The sequence below is a fragment of the Triturus cristatus genome, chromosome 3_1 (assembly GCF_964204655.1).
Source record: "Triturus cristatus chromosome 3_1, aTriCri1.1, whole genome shotgun sequence".
Taxonomy (NCBI): domain Eukaryota; kingdom Metazoa; phylum Chordata; class Amphibia; order Caudata; family Salamandridae; genus Triturus; species Triturus cristatus.
The window spans coordinates 347,923,559-347,939,600 of record NC_140583.1 but is presented as its reverse complement, the minus strand read 5'-3'; the positions used below and the strand labels follow the sequence as shown (position 1 = coordinate 347,939,600).

At 46.7% G+C, this 16,042-nt stretch overlaps 1 protein-coding gene across 14 annotated transcripts in view; it reads right to left on the bottom strand.

The window, feature by feature from the left end:
• The window catches only part of TJP1 (tight junction protein 1), a 1,155,396-nt gene that overhangs the window by 241,253 nt on the left and 898,101 nt on the right, over window positions 1-16,042 (bottom strand). The gene's annotated exons all lie outside the window — the stretch shown is intronic.

Below are 16,042 nucleotides of genomic sequence, written 5' to 3'. Positions count from 1 at the left end.
TGGAATCCGTCACCGGTCTCGCCTCCTCAACTACTAACTTTATCGTGCTAGGAGACTTGAACCTTCACTTTGAAGACGCAACGGACCAGTCGGCCAGTGACCTGCAGTCTGACATGAGTGCTATACATATGGAAAGAATCAATTCAGGTGCCACCCATGGTAAGGGTCACCTGCTCGATCCTATCTTTTCCAATATGGAGCAACTAACCGCCCTCCCCCCCCTTCCTCTACCATGGTCGGACCATTGTCTACTTTTAGCCAGCTGGTCTTCTGTGGGCTGGGATGCTCCCACACCTAGGACATTCAGGATAGACAGAGCTTGGTCGAGGCTCCCCATGGACAAATGGACTGCCCATCTGGAGTCAACCTGCCCCCAAGTGGGGTCTGACCCAGAGGAGGCGGATGCCAGCTTAGAGAACTGGTTGAGCAGTTCCTTAGACGCCATTCTTCCGAAGAAAAAAATGCTCATTAGGGAGAAGAGAGCGGGCTCGGCCCCCTGGTACTCTCCTGAGTTAAGGACACTGAGAAAGAGCTGCAAGAGGTTAGAACGGGCGTGGAGAAAGGACTGGGGGATAACCAGTAGGAACGAGTATCGCCTAGACTTGAGACTTTATAAGAACTCGATAAGGGAGGCCAAGATCAAGTACTTTGATGAAAGAATTTGCAAAGCCACCTGTTCCTCGAGAGAGTCCTTCAAAGTAATAAAGGAGCTGCTAAAAACCCCCGACCCACCGGTGATTCACGATAACGCCCAAGGGAAATGTCTTGAGCTGGCTACCTACTTCAGCGCCAAAATTGAGACTATCCTTTGTTCACTCCCCCAGTTAACCGCAGTGGCAGTGCCAACTACTCAGCATAGGGCAGGCATACCGGAGTTGGATCTGTTCGGCCCTGTGACGGCGGAAGATGTACGAAGTGTGCTGGGGAAATTAAAGAGTGGCTCCCCTAAAGACCCTGTCCCGATGCGATTTCTAAAACAGGCTGCACCGACAATTGTGGCCCCAGTGACCGAGCTGATTAATCTGTCTCTGGCACAGGGAGTGGTGCCATCGGGATGGAAAGGAGCGGTCGTCAAGGCCCTCCTGAAGAAGCCGAGCCTTGACCCGACGGATCTGGCGAATTTTAGGCCGATTTCACTGCTCCCGGGTATAAGCAAGATTGCGGAAAGACTGGTTAACCACCAGCTTTCTAACTTTTTGGAGACTAATGGCCGGCTACGGGATTCCCAGACGGGATTCCGCCCTGGACAGGGGACTGACACTGCCCTGCTAGCCGTGGTGGAAGAAGCCAGGTGCATTCTGGATTCAGGAGGGTCATTGGCAGTGATCCTCCTGGACCTGAGTGCTGCTTTTGATACCGTAAACCACCAGGTATTACTCGAACGGCTGGAAGGGCTGGGTGTCACAGGACTGGCTTTGAGATGGCTTGCCTCCTTTTTAGGAGGACGGTCATTTGAAGTGTGGGAGGGAAGTGGGAAGTCACCCTCCTTTGCCCTCCAGTGTGGGGTCCCTCAGGGCTCGTCGCTGAGCCCTACCCTATTTAATGTATATATGGCACCACTGGAGGATGTGGTGTCTCCGTTCGGCTTTAACATCATCAGCTACGCGGATGACACGCAGTTGGTTGTGGGGCTCTCCCAATTAGAGAAGCAACCGGCGATACTTCATTCCTGTTTGGAGGAAGTGTTTAGGTGGATGACGACCTCATCCCTTAAACTGAATGGGTCAAAGACGGAGCTCATGATCTTAGGCCATACATCTTTTGCTCGGTCTCCCAGCAGTTGGCCTGACTGCATGGGGGTTCCTCCCAGCCCAAAGAAAGAGATCAGGAGCCTGGGGGTGTGGCTGGAGCAGGATCTGACATTTAGAACACACGCCAAAAAGACCGCTGGTGTATGCTTTGGTATGCTCCGGTCAGCCCGCAAGATTCTGCCACTCCTCCCAGACACTTCCCGTAAATTGCTGATACAGGGGCTCATCATCTCAAGGCTGGATTACAGCAATGCAATCCTCCTGGGCGCGCCGGAATCTACGTTCAAGAAGCTGCAGCAGGTGCAAAATGCTGCAGCCAGACTGCTGACAAATGTCCCCAGAAGGCAGTCCGCCAAACCGGCACTAAAGACGCTGCACTGGCTCCCGGTGCGTGAAAGAGTAACCTTCAAAGCACTCTGCATGGCACAGAAGAGTCTGCAGGGGAAGGGGCCTGCAATCCTGAGGAACATGATCCAACCCTATAAAGCAGCAAGGGCCCTCCGTTCGGATCATAAATTCCTCTTAAAGTCTCCTAGAGTAAGACGAGCCCGTACGGGAGGAATAAGGTTTTCGGTGAACACGGCCTCTGCGTGGAACGCGCTTCCACTTGTTCTGCGGGCTGAGATTTGTACTCGGCGTTTCCGCAAACTTCTGAAAACCTATCTCTTCCCAGACTAGCGTGTCACGTGTTAGCCTCTGTTGGTCCTTCGATTGGCGCTGGGATGCTCAAGGGTAACCGTGCGCGTTATAAAACTCCAATAATAATAATAATAATAATAATAATAATAATCTACAGCACCTGATGCCCGTCTTGCATAAGGTGTAGGAAAGAGATGAGAAATTGGCATCAATAGACATACCTAAGGCTTTTGGTACAGTTAAGTGGCACTATCTTATGGAGGTGTTGGAGGTTATGGGGTTTGGTGGGAGCTTTTGTTCTTGGGTATGCCTGCTGTATACGGGGCCCACAGCCAGAGTGAGGGTGGGTTGGCTATGCTCCGACCTGTGGGAGGTGGGAAGGGGCCAGTGGCGGTCAGCATGGCTAGTGGGTGGTGGTAGCAGGGGCCGGCGCGGGAAGGGATAGGGCGTGGGAGGGCGCGCGGGGTTGGCACAATGTAAAATAAATAAATACATTAGAAAAAATAAACACTTACCTTGCTTTCGGGTCCCGAGTCTCTGCTCCTGCTCCGCTCGTAGGACTCGAGGAATAGGAAGCACAGCCAGGCTCCCTTGGCTATCACAACGCTGTCATGTAGCGTTGTGATTGGTCTGAGCGTCCTGGTTCGACACTCAGCCAGGGCCAAGGCATGTTCTCCACGCAAGCTGTAATGCAGCCTGCATGGAGAAAGTGTGCATGACTGTTTTGGGCAGCCAGAGAGAGCCGCCCAACCAGTCTTGTGCACGTAGGGATAGACAAACCACTCCTCCCCTGCCCTGCTCCGAGAGCAGAGTAACCCCGCACACCTGCCAGCCCGCAAAGCAGTACAGAAACCAGTACTGACAAACATAAAATGATAATCACTCAAAGTTATTATAATTGTATGTTTCCTTTACTTTGCACTGCTTAAAAGCAGTGGGGCGACGCCACTGGAAGGGGCACGTGCCATGGCTGTCTGTTGTCACCCCTCCTCTTTGCGATCACACTGGAGCCCCATGCACTTCAGATCTGTCGGAATATCAACGAATGGGGGATTAAGGTGGGAGGTGTCGCTCACTTGGTGTCCCTATATGTGGAAAATACTCTCTTGTATCCCTCGTCGATCTCTCCCCATTCTGCTGCCGTACTTAACTGCATTCGGGGAACTTTCCGGCCTTCACCTCAACTACAGAGAGTCCCTAGTTTTTCCATTGGGCTCTCTGGCTGCTTGTGAGCTATGCGAATTGCCATCTGTGCCCCTTCGCTGGAAATTGTTTACCTTCCGGTACCTGGGAATCATTGTGGCCAATACACCACAGAGGCAGGTGCAGTTTTGGAATTCCCCGACGCGCTCTCTCGTGAGTCGTGTGGTCGTTGGTGTTTGGCCTCGTTGCCTCTACATTATTCAGCATTCATTTGAAATTCTGTCCATGGCTGTTTTTCATATACCACATTCCCTCCTGATGTTGCTGATCTGGGCTGGGAGACGGAGCAGGGTAGTTAGGATCCACATGTCTCAACCGTTGAAAGGAGGAGGACTGGCTGTGCCTAGTCTACAGCAATATTATTTGGCCTCCCTAATACAACATGTGGCGCACAGGTTAGTAGAGGAAGACACTTGGAAGAAGTCACTTTTGGGGGACACAGGAGGATGCTCTTCCCTACCTCAGATCCTGATGGTGGGAGGGCCGGGACATGGTGTATGTGCCGTACCTTATCAAGCACACTGCCTCTCTGTGGGAACGAACAGCTTAAGTGCTTTTGTGCACTGCTCCATTCACTCGGAAAAATGTATTTTGGGATCTGCTGGCCTTCAGAACACTGAGGGACTCTGTGGTCATGTCTGCATGGAGGGCGGGAAGTTGCGATGTTTTAGGGGATTTGTTTCCCAACGAGGAATTTATAGCTTTCAATGCTGCACAGGAAAACTTACATATAGGGCCAATTTTTGCGACATGCTAGCATTGCAGCTATTGTGCAGGACATATATCCCACATTTCCATTGTCTCCGGCTACTTCACTTATTTTTAGATGCCTTTTGGAGCTGGATGGGAGTAGACACTTCGTCTCCCGATTGTATAAGGCCATGATGGCATATTGTAGGTGGGATCAGTTTCCGGCATGGGAGGGCAAGAGGGGGCCAGGGAGGGGGAACTGGGGGCTCCAATTGGGAGTGCCCAGTAGAAACAAATGTGTGCCTTGGTGAAGACTGTGTCGAGTAATGTACGTTTCAAGCTTCTACACTTTCACTTCCTTCATCGAACATATTTCACACCAGTGTTATTATATTGAAGAGACCCTGGTAAGACGGCCTCTTGCCACAAGTGCCGTGCCACGACAGCTTCTTTTTTGCACCTAGCCTGGGAGTGCCCTGAGATGAATGAATATTGGGGGAAGTGTTGACTCGAGTGACGTCTGTGGTGCTGATCCCTCTGGACATGGAACACGGTTTCTGACAGTTGGGCAACATCAAAAGGCCGAAAAATTGCTTTAAAATTCCTGAGCTTGATATTATTGTTGGCCAAGAGACGGGTGGAAATTACATGGATGGTGTAAGAAAGTGGGTTTCTGTTGAAGTAACCCTCCCGCCCCATTATTTGCCTGAAAAAACGGATGCACCTTTCCTTGTTGTGCCCTGTGCTCCTGCCAATCAGGTGCCCAGGGCCTGTGTTCCTTCCCTAAAAACTGCCTAACAGCCAAAACCCAATTGGCATCTCTGGTCACCTGTCAGCCCCTGGTAAATGGTACCCTAGGTGCCCAGGGCCTAGTGACCAGAGAAGGCCCATAAGGGCAGCAGCACTTATTGTGCCACCCTTAGAGGCCCTGTACCCTGACACACACACACACTGCCTTTGCAGGCTGAGTGTCTGAGTGCAGAACAAAACAAAGAGTTGACATGGCACACATTCCTGTATGCCATGCCCACAACACACACTGCCCTGGCATACCTCAGTCACCCCTCTAGTTGGGTGCCCTATGCCAGAGGTGTGGGCACGGGTGCATGAGCCTTGTGCCCCTACAGTACCCAGGTCCATTCCTGGGAACTGTAAGTGCAGTGCTGCCATTAAGAGTATATGGTGCTGGGAGGTCGTCAACACAAACTCCACAGCACCATGACGGCTACACTGACTGAGAAGTTTGGTATCAAACTTCTCAGCACAGTAAACCCACACTGATGCCAGTGTGGGACTTACTGTAAGATGCACGACAGAGGGCATCTTAGAGATACCCCCTGAACCTAACCTACAATCCACGTCTTGTCTGAAGGGCTGCGTAGGCTGCCACACAGCAGACAGGTTGCTGGACCCCTGGGTAGAGAGCCATCTGCTCTCCTGGGCCTGCAACAATGCACATCCTGGGTGAGGTGCTTAGTCTCCTCCCCCAGGATGGGCAGGGGAAGCTTCAAAGGCATTCCGCCTTTGTGAGCTTCTCCAGGCTACTTGCTGTACCCAGCAACTGGCCGCTACCGGTTCTCAACCCCCTCTCTGGTGGGAAGACTGTCCGGAAACCCCAAGGAAGGACAGGGGGTGTGCCAGCCTCTGCCAACCCCACCCTTCAGGTGGGGGAGGCGAGGTGAAGCACGTCCCTGGGCTCTCGCCATCTTGAAGATGGGGAGCCCGGCCCAATCAGGACTAGGCCACTGCCTCCCTCCCATAGGAGTGTGGCAGGATAGGGGGTGTACCCACCCCAGGGCAGGGACCCAGTGGTTCCTGCCCCTTACCTACCTGTAATACCCCTAAATGTAGTATTTAGGGGCACCCTGAACCGTCCTTCCTCAGATCCCGATTCAACAACAAGCAAGAAGATCAAGAAACAAGAAGACACGCCGCGCAGCTGCTAACAAAAGGAGGACATCAACTGACTTGGCCCCAGCCCTACCGGCATGTTGATCCTTGAACCTGCTCCAGTGGAACTCCGGCGCCTTCAGTGGTCAGCAACCTCAAAAACCCCGGAGGACCTGACCACCTTGAGACTCTACCAAGACTGGGACTCCCACGAGCAGTGGCTCTGCTCAAAGCAAATTGCTAACCCCTGGCATCAGCCCGGAACCGCAAACCCTGCACACTCTGCACCCGCCAAGCCTGGCCTGTGCCAGAGTGAACAAAGACCCCAAGGACGTCCTCCGGGCGACTGTGACCCCGAATCCGGCACCCAAGGACTGACCTCGATGCTCCTGACAACGCCTGCAGCCTCAGAACCAGGTACCCCCCCAACCGCGATCAACAGAGGGTAAGTTTTGCCGACATCAAAAGGCACCCCTGCACCCGGCGCCCCCCTGTGCCCAACTCCTGGGTACCTACCTATCCTCCAACTACCCAACTTACCTCTCGAAGTGGTGGTGGCACCTGAAGAATCTTCGTCCCAGAGCCTGCAGCCTTTGTTCAACCTGGAGCTTTCCCATTGAAATCCTTTGACCGCCCGAAGGCTCAAAAGCACCCTGCACCCATCCGCCGAGTGGTCCTGGCAGTGTAACTTCTACTCCTACCTACTTCCCCATTTGCCCTGAGCAAGTGACCAGGAGCCCAGCTCCCACAGCCGCGTGGCCTGCTGGTCAGCAGCCACCAACCAAGGTCCCCCTGTCTCCCATAGGATAACATTGAGCCTAACTCACTCTGCACCCGGCTGCCCCAGCGCCGCTGAGGGTGTAACAACTGTACTTACCGGAGCCTGGGAGACCCCCGAGTCAGCCCAGAACCTGAACTCTGCCAGTCGAGTACTTACCCAAAAGCTGATAACTCACTTTTCTTCCATAGGGTAACATTGACTGGTTTTCCCTGAAATTTCTTCTAAGTGTGAAGTTTCTAAACTTTAAAATATTCACCTAAAATCAACCGAGTAAAGAAAACGGAAATACTCACCTGCTATTAGGAGAGATACCAGTGCTGGATCTTGGTGCCCAGCACTGACCCTGAAAAGTACTCACAACCGTACTTACCTCTAACTCAATTTTCTCCCATAGGAAATCATTGACTGTTTTTCTGTGAAATTTCTTCTAAGTGTTGATTTTTGCAAACTACAAATATTCTTTAAAAATCGTACCAACTGTTACTTACCTGTCTTAGATAGATGTTCCAGTACTGAGCCTAGGAGCCCAGCACTGGACTACAAAAGTAATGAGAACATACTTTTCCTGCAACTTGAATTTTCTTCAATAGGGAACCATTGACTGTTTTTCTATGAAATTTCTTCTAAGTGTCGATTTTGCAAACTTATAAATATTCCTTAAAAATCGCCTGTATAGCTTAAACGCAGTTTCTCAACTGCTTACAGGTGGTACACTAGTGCTGGATCTAGGATCCAACACTGACCTAGAAAAAGTAACTATAACCCCACTTACTGGCTAAGTGAATTTCCTTCCATAGGATAACATTGGTAATTTGATCAGAAAAAGTTTTTAAGTGTCAACTTTTAAAATAGCAAAATATTGCTTAAAAATCACAACAGTAACTACAATGAATTTACTCACTTGTCTCCAAGAACTGTCCCAGGACTGAATCTAGGATCCAGTCCTGGAAGTTAGAAAAGTAATCTTGAAAGTAATCAATTGCATATAACTTTAAATTCCCATTGAGCTCAATGTATTATTGTGTTTAAAACTGTGTTGCCTATTGCAACAAACTGTAACTATTACCTGCACAAGTCAATTGCCTATTGCAAAGTATTTAACTAAAGCATCTCATTCTGAGGAAGTATATTTTAATACCTATTGTTGGTTCTTTTTATATAAACCATTGGCCTAGAGTTCAGTTATTGAGTGTGTGAGACCATTTGCTGACTGAGTGTATACAACAAATGCTTTACACTGTCCTCATACTGCCTTACTGCTCGACCAAGCTACCCCTTTAGAGAGTAAGGTTATATCTAACTTTAGCTCTACCAAACCTCTGGGGACTGTGGACTCTGTACACACTGTACCCATTTGGGAACAGTATATACAGAGCCACTTTCTCACAGATGGCCCAGCATGGACCTGGGAGGTTGGCCGCAGATGTAGCTGAATGAGCCGAAGCCGAGGAGGTCAGTTTAAAAAGCGGTCAAGACATGACGATAAGGCACAGGCGGACATCGATGTGTAGGTGGGACTATTGGACAGATTCACCGACCCAGAGTGGGCAGGGTCATCCTCCTCCTCGAAAAACGAAGAGTCGCTAGTTGCGGATGAAGAATAAACTTTGACTGTTATTATTGGTGTGGAGGGATATGGGCGGAAGGTACAGATATAGCTCCAGGAAGGAATGTGAATAGATATAATGATAAATCATTAATGTGATGAAACAATACAAAGGTATACTCAGCTTCAAGTTAACGTACAGGGAAGCTAAAAACAATACCTGTTCTAGAAGAAAAATTCCTTAGAAAATACTATGGACTGGGTGGCATTGTTTGAGATCCATGCTCTATAGACAGAAAAAAACATATCTGCCACTGTGCCCTGTTTTAGGAAGCTACAAGAAGTTGCTGCCTTTAAGCGATATTCTCATATTCATTTTCATTGAGACTTTTGAGCATCTAGCCATGCTCCCTTTTAAGAAGGAGGTAGCTGAAAGTTTTTTGTTTTTTTTAAAATTATAAATACTGTTGATGGCTACCACTCTTAAGAATTCAAACTGAAGACTTAAAACAGGAAAGAATGGAACATTTTTAGGTCTCGGATGGCGATAGCAGCGCGCATGCACTGCCTCGGCATTTGAGAGCGTCTTGAAATCTATACTGTTCGGGAAGGGGACTTGAAGCACCGCCCATAATTCCTATTGGCTTGCATCATAGTGCATGGGAAAAGGTGGCTTCTCATTGTAAAGGAGGCTTCTTAGTCCCTCATGGTTACCACCCTGTCCACTTTTGGCCCCGCCCACGGGGTTTAGATCTTTCACTTGCGGCGTTATACGGTCTCCTTCATTAGCTGGAACGCACTCTTTCTTTGTCATTGTGAGCGAGGGCCGCCTAGGTCGCAAGTCGGTAACCACTTTGCTGCCTCGGTAACCACTTTTTTTTGTTATTAAAAAAGAGGACCGCGCTTGTTATTAAATGTATTGCATGCGTTCACGCTGCCGGCACAAAACCCGCCCCTCCTTTCTGAAGTCCGCCTGACTTGTTAATCGTTAGCTCGGCTCTTTGATGCAAAAAAAGGCAGCTCGTTAGGGGTTCTTTGAAGTCAGGTACACTGCAGTGGAAGTGTGTGCAGATAGGGAAGTGGTGGTCGCAGCCGCACTTGCCGCATAATCCACCATTAAAAGAGGACTGTGCTTGTTCCACTGGGGGTTTACATTTCCTCCATTTGTTAAGGAGACAGATTTATTGAACTAAGCTCCGGTCCAGATAGCGCACTGGAACTGTGCCCTGCCGTGTTCATGATGGAATCTGCAGTGTGACAGCACACTGCCAGTGGAACATTTGAGCAAGGACCCTACTTCCTGCCGCTGTTACGCACAATGCTTTATTCTTCTTATTCCTGGCCCGGGCTGCAGATTTTGAGGGGAGCCAATTCTGTTTATCGGTCACTAATTAAATCTTCCGCCCGGCAGAGTCCTAGGCAAGAGGCCTGCCTGGCGCAATCTGTGAAAATAAATAAATCACCCAATCAGAACGACATCGGATCAGCCTAGGTGACCGCCTCGCCCTCACCCCCAACATTACCCCATCCACCAGAACTATCAAAGTGTGAAGGGGCCGAGCTGGGACTAGCTTAACATAGATCATTTCCCCCACAGTGGGAGTTCACTCACGGCTCTGTTTTTGGCATGGTTACTTGTTTTGGATGCTTTCTCCGTTTCCATCAGCCCATGTATTCAGAGCATGTTTTTAAACGCTTATTGCCTCAGTGTTATTATGGCTCTGGGGCTGTAAGGAAAGCAGTATTGGTTCTCCTTTTATCAGACACCTGCGAAGAACCGGTAATCAACTTTGCAAAAGAAGCAGTTACAGATTGATGACACCAGGCTTACAAGTTAGTTCTGGTAAAAAGCCGTGTCACAGAAAACTTACTTTGATGGAAAAATGAATATAAAAATATTTTTAAAAACTAAACATTTACTGTAGCCCATAAAATACTGAAAATAAAATGTCCTACTTATGTTTTTTTTTAATACAAATTTTGGTAAAGATCACATTATTTAAAGAAAAATATGCTTTAGCCTTCTGACTACTCTTAAAAAAGGCAAAACTAAAACTGCAGACTGCAAGAGAAACAAGCATTGAAAATGCAATAGGTCACGCCTTTTATTGAGTTAAAGCCATTTGCTTTGCTATACAATATCATTAGCAAAGCAAATGGCTTTAACTTAATCAAAGGCGAGACCTATTGCATTTTCAATGCTTGTTTAGCTGGGCAATGCATAATTACTTACTTTTTGCTGAAATAAGTGTTTGCAGGGTGGAGGTATGTTGTTTACTAATTTTATCGAGGAGCCTATGAAGGGCTAAAGATTCTTTATTTACTTGCAATTACACATCTACAGTATGGAATCATCATTACTGTCAAACACTGAGCAGTAACAATCAAGTACAAAATTCCAGATCAATTTAGCAAGGAATATTATACCACAGAGAAATGTGCAGAGAGAATACAGGATAGAAACTATGAACTATACACTGATAATGCCAGAAAGTGACTGCTGATTGATCAGGTTGCATAATAAGCTATAGAGTGCAAAGGCCAAGTGGTTTTAAATATCATGTGGTCACAGAACGCTTTGCAGGACCAGAACCCTTTCCATCCCGAGGATGGCTCTAAGGCATCCTTGCACTCACCCAGGGGAAAGCTCTGGCGCTCTCCCTACAGACACGGGGGGGAATGATAGTGTTTTTCCTTCCCACAACGGGAGTGTTACATTTCCCAACCTAAGTTTAAGTAGAAAAGCGACCTTTTACCTACATTTGTCCTACCTTGCTCTTCATAACGGATCTAACATGACCTTTCACCCATTTATGAGCTGAATAAATGTTGATTGGTTTCTTGAAACTAGCCTTGTTTATTATGCATGAGGATTCTTAGCATCATATCCTAATCCCCTGCACATAGCGTACATAACAGCATTAACATACTTGATACAAAAGTCATCGCTAGCTTTATCCTTGGGCAACAGGGCATAATTACAATAATTGATTTAGGCTCATTTACATAATCGTACTCACAACATATCGATCATTGTAGAACCCCCGAGGTTACCTTTTTGGTATTAAAAAAAAAACAACGAACCTTCACTAGGAGGACAGAGGAGACCATATTACACTGACATGGACACGGAGGTCCCTCACGCTGAGGCTTCAACATGCAGTGGTCTGACATCCCTTGTGGGGTGTCCAACTCATGACCAAGACGGAGTCCTTCATTTTGTCCCATCAGGTACTGGAGGTTGGCCCTTCCCTACGAGACTCTTTGCTTCACACTCACATACATGCTAGGTACACTGAGGTACAAGTAGGTAGGGTACACCTAGTAGGAGTACGCTAAGATTACTGTTTTTATACATACCTGCATAAATTTATTGCTTGGCACCATGGTAGGAATGTATCTACTGTTTGCTCTGTTGGTGCTTGCAATCTCATACATTTGCTTCCGTCTATTGATTGTTGCAGCAAACATGTTTTATACTAGAATGTGCAGGTTCAATAAATGCCTATTGAAAACGTCCCCACAGTTTATTCTGTGTATCTCCCTGAGACTAAGTGAGCACGATTGACTGAGCACAAGTACTGTACTGTTTCCACGATCCCTGAAGGGTTAAGGGTTGTTGTGTTCAATGGTTGCCAGAAACTATTCACTCCTTGATAGGGTTCAGGGGCTTATAAAGGCACTGTGAGCTAGCTGGCCTATAGGCTGACATATCCTGTGGAGGTTTCCAGAATCAGCGTAGATATCAATCTTTTAGTTTATGGTGTCCAACAAACGTGCAGATCCTATGTATTTTTAGGAACTACGCGACAGAAGGGACCCCTTTTTAACTACAGTGCATGGACATTTGCATTGGCTGGCAGCGTGCTTGGAATGGCACTTGGCTGGCGGTGTGCATTGTCTGGCGTTTGGCTGATGATGTGTGTGGCTGGCAGTGTGAGCAGACTGGCGCTTGACTGGCGGTGTTGTATGGACCTGTGCTTGGTTATCTGTGTGGGCATGGACTGGAAGTGTGTTGGTGGCTAGTAGCCAGTATTTGTATTAACTTGCTTGAGTTGTGTTTGTCAGTTGTCTGATGTTTGGGTGTTGGGTGGGTTGGCAGGTTTGTTAGTACTGTTGGTGTATGAGAGTGATTGGCTTTTGAATAGGCCCAAAGCTGAGTCAGCCTAAAAACATCTAAAGTGAAAAACTGAGGGTGAACTACATTAGGTCCAAAAAGGAAATCACTACAAGTTTTGGACCCTTCCCAGTCACGGTCACTTGGCCCACCCACACACTTGAGGTTTCATATTTATCGGTAGAGGTAGGACATTTGTGCCAGCCCAGTGATCCCATAACTTTCCCAAACAGAAATATGAGAAACATTTGACTTTTTAGCTAAGTATGAGGTTTTTAGGGGGCTTCTGGGTAGGAAAACATTGGGGATCCACGCAAGCCACACCTCCCTATACTGGGTTTGGTAGATTTCCCTAGATGGCCGCCAAGCCCGGGACCGAAAACGCCGGTGGATCACGAAAAGCTATACATTTCTGAAAGGCAGTCAAAATTCTGAATTTCGAACCCTTTTATGTCACGACCACAGCTAGCCACCTTGGAAAAATACATGCATTCTGCTAGGTGAAATATGATGTATCCTAGGTAACGTTTTGCGTCGCAAGCGCAAGATCAAGCCACACAAGTGGGGCACCAGTTTTATCGAGAGACATGTGGGAATACAGAATAGTAGAACATTTATTGACAATTGAATATCTCTACATTTGTGCCTTTCAAATGCAAGCTGGTGTGTAAAACAGAAGACATTTTACAAAATGCCTTCTGAAACACATGCCTGAAAAGGTACCCATAAATTCAGAGATGTACAAAGAACTACTGCTCAGTATCTGGTGTGCATTTCAGAAATACAGAGTTTTCCTTCGTACCCTTTTTTCATTCGTTTTAATTTACCATATGAATTGCTTTATAGTCAGTAGACAATGAAAAGCCATTATAAGGTTGTTGGCTCAGAGTACTTTGGGTTCTTGGAGAATCTACAAGCCCTATATATCACCCAAACCAGAAGGGTCCAGCGGACGTAATGGTACATTGCTTTAAAAAATCTGCCATAGTAAGAAGTTACAGATGAAAATGTAATCACCAATGGCTATTTTTCAACAGATTTTTTTTTTCCAACTGTTACTTTTTAAAGGAAAACCTTTAAGGATCTACACAAATTAAACCTTGCAGAATTCAGAATGTTGCCTACTTTTTAGAAATGTATTGCTTCCGGGATCCACCGTGGGTTTTACACCCGTTTCCACCACTAACTGGAAGGAGGTTTAATAGAGCAGAAATGAATAGGAAAAATGGGCTATCTCCCAGAAAAAAAGCTACATCTGTTGAAAAATGTGTTTTTCTGATTCAAGTATGCCTGCTCCTGAAAGATGGGAAGGTAGTAATTTTAGCACTGCAAATCTTTCGTTGAAGCCATTTGCAGGGGAAAAAACAGATGTTTTCTTCTCCAGACTTTTACTTCCTGAAAAAACTACATTTTGGCCAATCTCTCTGTCCCATCCAGGGGAATCCACAAACCCTGGGTACCTTTCGAATCCCCAGGATGTTGGGGGGAAAAAGGATGCAAATTTAGCATGGATACCTTATGTGGACAAAAATATATGGAGGACTAAGTACAAACTACCTCAAACAGCAAAGCACGGGAGGGGTGAGGGTGGGCTAGCATCGAAGAGGTTGAAGTACATGTAACCAATTATTCACTTCATAATACAAGTTTATTTTGGAGTAAAATGTTTTAGAAAACAAGCTAAATAGTATAATTTGGAGTATTTACTTGTATACAGTACATAAGAGACAAATGATGGATTATGTTTTTCAGAAATCAAGATTTTGCTTAAGACATGCTATACAGTGTTCAGCAGATTCCAACTGCAGAAGAAAACAGGTTTTAAAGCTAATCTTTGCAATTCTCGGGTAACAACCAAACAGACTGCAATTAAAATGTTCACATTTTACAAAGAGCAAAAAAGAAGCTACGTGTTGTGGTTTGGTTTCATGATCATTATGCACTGGCATGCTTAGACATTAATGATCTATTGGGAGGGAAACTGCACTGAGGTAAGGGTGGGCGTAGTTCGCGAAGTAGCACTTCGCGAAGCTACGCAAAGTGAAGTTCGCACTACGCGAGCTACGCGTAGCACTTCGCGAACTGCGAAGTAACATGTTCGCACTGTGCAAGATGTTGTTTTCAATGATTGCACAGTGCGGACAAGCAACCGGCACTGTGCAATCATTGAAAATGGCATCTTGCACAGTGCGAGCTGTAGTTTTCTGCTGCTCGAGTAGATTTTTACTCGAGCTGCAGCTTTCTCAACGCGAACTGGTAGTTTCTCATCGCGAGCGGTCGCGAGCATACGCGACCCCTCGCAATGAGAAACCTTACCTTCTCGCGTTGGGAATCTCGCCGGGAGGTTTATTTTCCATGCTCGCGATCGCGAACAAGGAAAAAGTCTCGCCAGGATGTCATTTTGCTTGCTCGCGGTCGCGAGCAAGCAAAAAATGACCGCAGCACTACGCAACACTACGCTACGCGTGTTCGCACTGTGCTACGTGCAGTTCGCGTAGTGCGAAGTAGCGCGAACTTCGCAATCTACGCGAGCGTAGCGTAGTGCTTCGCCCAGGCCTACACTGAGGTAACATATTCATTTTGAATAAATCAACAACTTGAGGGGTCTTTCCGTGAATTGCGTACCGTAATTCAAAAAAGACATCCACATGAAATTCATGTTTTGAAACCACTGCGTTGTATACAACAGAAATAGTTACATGTGAGAAACATAAAGAGACTATTGAGCGCACACACACACCGGTCTTTCATTCTCTCTAAAGGTAACAAATTAAATTCAATTTTTCTTTTTAAAAGAAGCCAGTTATAACCCAAAGCAGTGGCTATAAGGGGATGATTAAACATTGTCCTGCTCTTTCTTAAAGGATAAGTGAAAAGAATAGAGATAGGGAGTAGCTTCAAAATGACACCACCATCCTTCTCCTTGGTGCTTCTTTGTCAATCCTTTGTGCATTGCTCATGTACTCATTGTTGTGCTCCGAGTACCACCCTTCTCAAAAAGAAACAAATTCATCAAACTTCTGTATCTGTAAGCGTTCTCATTAGTTTCCCTTGCATTTTCCTTTATTCTCCAGATGTCTCCATCCCCTCAATATCCTTTTACTGTTGCTACTCTTCCTCTCTCCTGTGTCATCTTTCACTTTTTATCTCTGGCATATTTCAGACACTGTTTTTATAGGCATAATGGCACAGTAACAGTCACCAAATGAGAAGCCTTGGGGTTTGATAGAACAACAGAAGCTAACTGGGTGAAAAGAGAAGTAAATAACCTAAAGCCCTCTAAAGTGAATTTAGGTTACCTTCCAGCACATGGCTAAGATTTTGCCTCATTGTAAAAGATGTTCGTAAAACATTTTTAGTTTAGTGATTAGGAGGCCTGAAACAAAGATGCGTTGTAGTTAAAGTTTTCAGGAGCAAAAATGTGA